We start from the raw sequence: 6,469 nt of genomic DNA, 5'->3' as shown, positions 1-6,469 counted from the left end.
AGATTTAAGACCAGTCTGGTCGGGCTTCATGCAAGTAGTAACACACGGACAGCACCAAAGAAAGACGTCTTTCCATTTCCTTCTAATAATAGATCTAGACCCTACCGACATAAGCTGCATATATTCAACACTAACGTTTGTGAACAATCAGTGTATGAAGTACAACATCCAGCCGATAGTAACGTTTGACCAGCCCTCTGCGATGAAGGCCAAACTGATCATCAGCCAAGAAGAAGAGCTGAGCAATGTCATCCTTATACTTGGAGCCTTCCATACACTGATGTCGTTTCTCGGAAGCATTGGCCATTTCATGAAGTCGAGTGGTCTCTCAACCTTGCTCGAGCTAGCCTTTGCCGGTAACACAGTCACACATATGCTCAGCGGGAAGGCGTATGCAAGAGCAGTCAGGGCCACTTTTTGGTGGATGGCGCTCTTAACGCAGTCCGTTTGAAGAAGATATCAACAGAAGAAGCCAACGAACAGGTAGTGGCCCATGCTCTGCAGATGTTTGACGAGGTTTTCGGCGATGAAACACATGTATCTGCAACAAATGATGATGATATCCAAGCACTCGATCCTCTTTCCAGAAAGCGAAGCTTGACATATCTGCAACACCAACAGGGAAGTTATTGAACAGAACAATTGGTCTTCTGAGATCTAACCTAAAGGCTCACCTGAAGTCACTGAAGAAAATGCTACCATACTTCACAGCAAGTGGGCACAACAGTTATGCTAAGTCCGTCCATCTGTTCCTGCAGGACATGCTGAACCTAGAGGAAAGAAACCCTAGTGTTTTTCAAGAGTTTATGAGTGGAAATATGTCGCTTTATCCACCATCCCTCTTTACAAAGCATGGCCTACTAAACGCTCCTACAAACCCAAAACTTGCGGATGCTATTTATAAACTCTGCAGAGACACACAATGCATTAATATTCCAGAAGCAGAATGCAATGTTCTAGATGGCGGTTCGCTTCTACAGCGTTTTGCCATGGTCAAAGGGGGGATATGTATAGACAAATAATCAACACATATATACGTGTGTGCTGCAAAAGTATGCCCACCCAATAGTTGTGTATGATGGCTACTCACAGGAAACAATCAAGACAGTGACACACCAACGACGTGCAGCGGGTCAATCGTCAGCAAAAGTAAAACTAGCGCTTGACTTACCATTGAAGATAGACAAGAAGACATTCCTGATGAACAAATCAAACAAACAAGAGTTCATCAACATGCTTTCTGATAAGATGAGAAAACAGGACATCGAAACCATTTATGCAGAAGACGACGCCGATCTGTTGCTTGTCTAGACAGCCGTGAACATGGCCGTGTACAAGACGACATTTGTCATTGCAGAGGATACTGACATCCTTGTGCTCTTGTGCCACCACCATAAACCAGGTACCAGCTTGTTCATGAAGTCAGAGAAGAGTGCAATTAAAGAGACCACTGTGGAACATCCAGACGACATGTGCAATTTTGGAAGCCAGCCTATGCACATACCTACCATTTCTGCATGCTCTATGTAGGTGCGATACCACATCTGGACTCCATGGAATCGGCAAAGGTTGTGTGCTAAGAAATCGGACGAACTAATGCAGATAGGGTGAATGCTTTATGTCAAGTTTATCTAGCCCTGATGAAATCAGAGATGCTGGGGCCAAAGCATTGTATGTGTGTATGGTAGACAAGGTACCACTTTGAATAGTCTACGTAGAAAGATGTTTGGTGACAAGTTTGTGAAGTGCCTCAAGAGTGTCGACATCAAAAGGTTGCCACCGACAGAAGATGCTTCCAAGTACCATTCTTATAGAGTTTTCCTACAGACTCAAATATGGATAGGAAACGTAACAATAAAACCGGAAGATTAGGGGTTGGAATATCCAATGTGAAAGTTTGATGCCCGAGAGAATAGACAACAAGCCAGCTCCTGATGCCGCTATTGAAGATAATACGTTGCAAATGTAAGGAGTATTGTGACACAATGATATGTTCGTGCAAGAAGAACGGGATGTTCTGCAATGAAGTCTGTGGAAAGTGTCAAGACGGACTTTGTACAAACATACCATTGGATATGTTTGAGTACTAATGCACAGTATGTATCCAAAAGATTAATGTAATATATCAGTGTGTGCTTATATAATTATTTGCAATTGAACGGTGGGTTTCATACTTGATTAAATGCTTGTCATTTTTCTTGTTTTGGTTTTAAAAATGTGTCATCTGACATACTTTTGACATATTAAACCTAGCTGTTCAAAGAGGTTATTTGGGCTTTTAAATATGTATTTTACATTCATTGGGCCATGTTTCTATTCACCTATAATAGCGTTATTGGGCTGAAAATGAATAGTTTGAGAGATAATTGACCTCCAAATCTGAAAATAACGGCCATTTTTAAATATGCAAATTAGGTAACTTATGGGTTGAAACTTGTGTCCCATTTTGGATATGTCATCAAGAAGTACCTAATAAACAAGAATCAACAATAAAACAAACTTTTGCAATTTGTTTGACTGAAAAGTCCAAATCTGCTCGTCTATTATATACTTCTGAAAATGAGGATAGAACGCCCGAGAATATGGACTCATCGTACATTTTTCCTGTAATGCGGATGACCTCAGCATGAGTGGTGAGCATTCATCACACTCTGAGTACGTATCTTGTTTAGACACATGTACACGAACACTCAAATAACATACACAAACACACGTACACACGCACGTACATATACACAACAGTACACACACATGCATACACACGGAACGGTACACACACATGCATGCATACACAGAGAAATGTACACACACACACACACACACACACACACACACACACACGCGCGCGCGCGCGCGCGCGCTGGCTCGATCGCACGCATGCAGATACGTGCGCATGCATCTGAGCAGACACTATATATCCAGACACATCATGCACGCTCGTGCGCACACAAATGCACGTACACATACGCACACGCTTACGGAAACCCCTAGGTACAAGCAGAAAATCACACGCACGCACGCACGCACGCACACACAGAAATGGGTGTGCACGTATACGTTGCAGTGTAAATTCAATAAAGATTCTGTACCTCGCAACGATATCCTGTCAAACATGAAAGCTGTGACTGCGACTGCGATGTCAAGCGATGTCCGCAGCTGGACTGCAACGTTTAAATTCAGTTGGGTTTCCGACCTAGCTGCAGTCGAGTCGTGGCGACTTTGTATTCACCTCGTGTGTGTAATCACGTACGTCGGACAATAATTAAGGAGTCAACTTTTTACAAAGCTTCACGGCCCCCACATTAATTTCACACAATGCTACATTCATTACTTTCTCTCTCAGTGGAGGTGTTGCAGATGGTGACCAGAGATGAAAGACTAGAGAGAGAAAAGACTAAGAAAAAAAGAGAGCGTGTGAGAGAGAGACACAGCGAGAGAAGGATTGGGTAGACGAAATGCGATGACAAGGAAGGAGATATATGAGGGTTACAGGAGGAGGGTAAGCCAGAGAGAAGGGGCTGGGGAATTGTAAATCGCACATTTACCTATACAGCTAGTTAGTGACATGCAGTTAAACTACCTTGTCACTTTATCGCGTTTAATAAAGGACACCAAAATGTATTAGAACATAACGAAAAATATCATCAAGATATATCACTAATGGTTTGCTGATAGTTTAATGTTTAAAGCGGTGTTGTGGTCATTACGATACGTGTTGTTGACTATAATTAATTCGAAAGCCGTATATTTCAGTCTAACACTCTGTAGCGTGATGTTGTATGGGAGCACTCGGAGAGCGCAGACCTCCGCCAAGGCAGCTGAATTCTCTCACTGTGAACATTTTTATTAATTAATTGGATCCGGATCACCACCAAAATGTCATCAATTCTAAGTTACCCTATTTTTGACCTATCCTGAAAATTTTATTAATGAATCAATTACATTGTATTTACATTGTCGACTACTAGATCGAAAGTTTGACCCTATCTCGCCGTCTTGCTGATTATAAGGCCAATATAATATATAACTATATATGATAACTATAAATAATATAAAACTATAGTTAACTGTTAAAGTATTGTTGATATAAGTATTGTGGAGTAAGAAATTGTGGCAGTGAAATAACTTATAACGCAAACATATATAAAAACGTATATAAAAGACGTATATAGTCTCAGTTCATTAGCGTTTTATAACGCTTTCCACAAGTCCATGAAACTCTATGTTTCCATCACAACCATGATATAATAACATAATATATCGCATCTTCCACCACCGCACAACATAGCATATAAAATTCCATCGGCACGCTTTTGGTATGACTTTCGCGATAATGTTATATGGATTGTCAACCATTCATCGACCTGGCGCTCACTACATCACCGTGCAAGTTTATTGCTACATTACTGACTTCTATATCAGGCTCGAGTAGCTGGAATCTAATTTGTATTCGCGACAACACGCCCAGTACGTGATGACTAAATTGCACCAACGCTAGTGAATAAATAAGCTTGAATTCACTCCAGTCTACGTGCGTATTTGCTGAAGGCTTGCAAAGTACGTTGAGCCAGATGCAGCACATCACAAAGGTAGCAACAGCTGAAATCTCCACAGAATGGTAGTATGGTTACTGGATTACGAAAGTACCTGCGAACGTAGGTACATACGCACGCGCTTACGTACACTCACGTACTCTCTCTCGCTCTCACACACACATACACGCAAACACACGCGCGCGCGTCGTACGTCTCCACAGACTAACCGATGAAATGATGACCTAGCTGTGAGTTCAGTTGCAATGATTGAACCTGAATGGCTAGACGTGTACGTGTTTAGGATGATCAGTCGGTTAATCACGCAGCTGCGACCGAGTGAACGTGTTTCTAGTTCTGCTCGTAAAACCGCAATACACTCACTCTCTCCTACACACACACACACATATAATTTCAAAACAAAATATGGATGCTTACAAGCTAAACTATAGAAATACTATACCTAAACTACACCTAATTGAATATTATTTATTAATTAAATAAAATTATTAATAATTATATAAGGTATTCACAACACAGCGCTAGTGTCATTATATTTGAGCACGATAAGGTCGCAAATTGTATTAGATTATTTTGTTGAAACCTTCTTTGACGCGCACGAAAAAGAAATTCCGTGAACAAAAGCCCAGCCATGTAAAATAATATTCGCAGTTTCAAAAACGATTGGGAAATTGTGGAATAGTGGAACGGAAAGATATGGTAAGAAACAGAACGAGGTGGAACTAGAAAGGCGCTAGAGGTAACGAAAATCTGGATGCAGAGGGAAATCGGAAGAGAGTTGCTCGTATCCTATACATAGCTGTCTAATCCTTGCGAAACTCCCCCCGGCCATGCACCACAATATCTTCTGTTTATTCCTGCTCTCCCCCACCTCTGCTCAACTACCACAGCGAACTCTTAACCAACGCACTTTATCACCGGAATCATCCACGCCTAGTACTTGATTGCTACTATGCCGGCGGGCGTGCGCCTTTTCGTGCGACTCACAAGGCGAAGAAAAGATCTAAATTACGCCCATGACTATGATCCGTTGTCAAAAACAGTCTCTTTTGCCGTACGCAATCAAACGCATCAAAGACAAAAAATCGCTGAAGAGTTCATTATAATCCTGTTAAATTAAACAAGAGACAAGATCGTCTCATCTTTCGGCGGCGATATCAAACGATGCAATCCTTAAAGTCTACCACCGTTGGCGCTAGCATCGCCTGATGACGCTACGAAAAAAAATGCTCGAACAAACCACACCAAAGTGTAAATGCCGACTATTGAAACAATGAGATGAATTCAGTGAATGCTAGCGGCTAAATGAATGAGAAAGTTCTGGAAACGAGAACCAGAGTGAAGTACTTTTATTCCTTTATTAGCGCTAAAATCGATTTATGATCATCGATCGGACTTGATCAATGATATTGCAATTCCTCATCATTAACGGCGACCCACATCATACGCGACAGCGGACTTGGATCGCACATACAGGGACAAATTGTGCTAGCTTACATGCATACCGGGAGAACAGACCGAGGTTACACACACGATCGAGGAAAGGCAGACATCAGCTAGTCATGCACACGATACATATAATTCTAATTTACGCACATTGGAGAAAGAGAGGCAGAGTAAAGGAGGGGCGGAGTGCGGTCTAGATTAGAGAGAGCGAACCTAGGATACACGCATGGGGCGTTGGCGAATGCCTTCCAACATTATATCAAGAGCGTATTAAGAAGGATAAGAAGTATTGAGCCTTCTTAATACGCTCTTGATTATAGACGAGCAGATTTAGAAAAATATTCTATGTTGAGTCAAACAAATTGCAAAAGTTTGTTTTATTGTTGATTCTTGTTTATTAGGTAGTTCTTCATGACATATCCAAAATGGGACACAGGTTTCAACCCAGAAGTTGCCTAATTTGCATATTT

The sequence above is a fragment of the Priapulus caudatus genome, unplaced genomic scaffold (genome assembly GCF_000485595.1).
Source record: "Priapulus caudatus unplaced genomic scaffold, Priapulus_caudatus-5.0.1 Scaffold555, whole genome shotgun sequence".
NCBI lineage: Eukaryota > Metazoa > Priapulida > Priapulimorpha > Priapulimorphida > Priapulidae > Priapulus > Priapulus caudatus.
Note: the sequence above shows the minus strand (reverse complement) of the source record.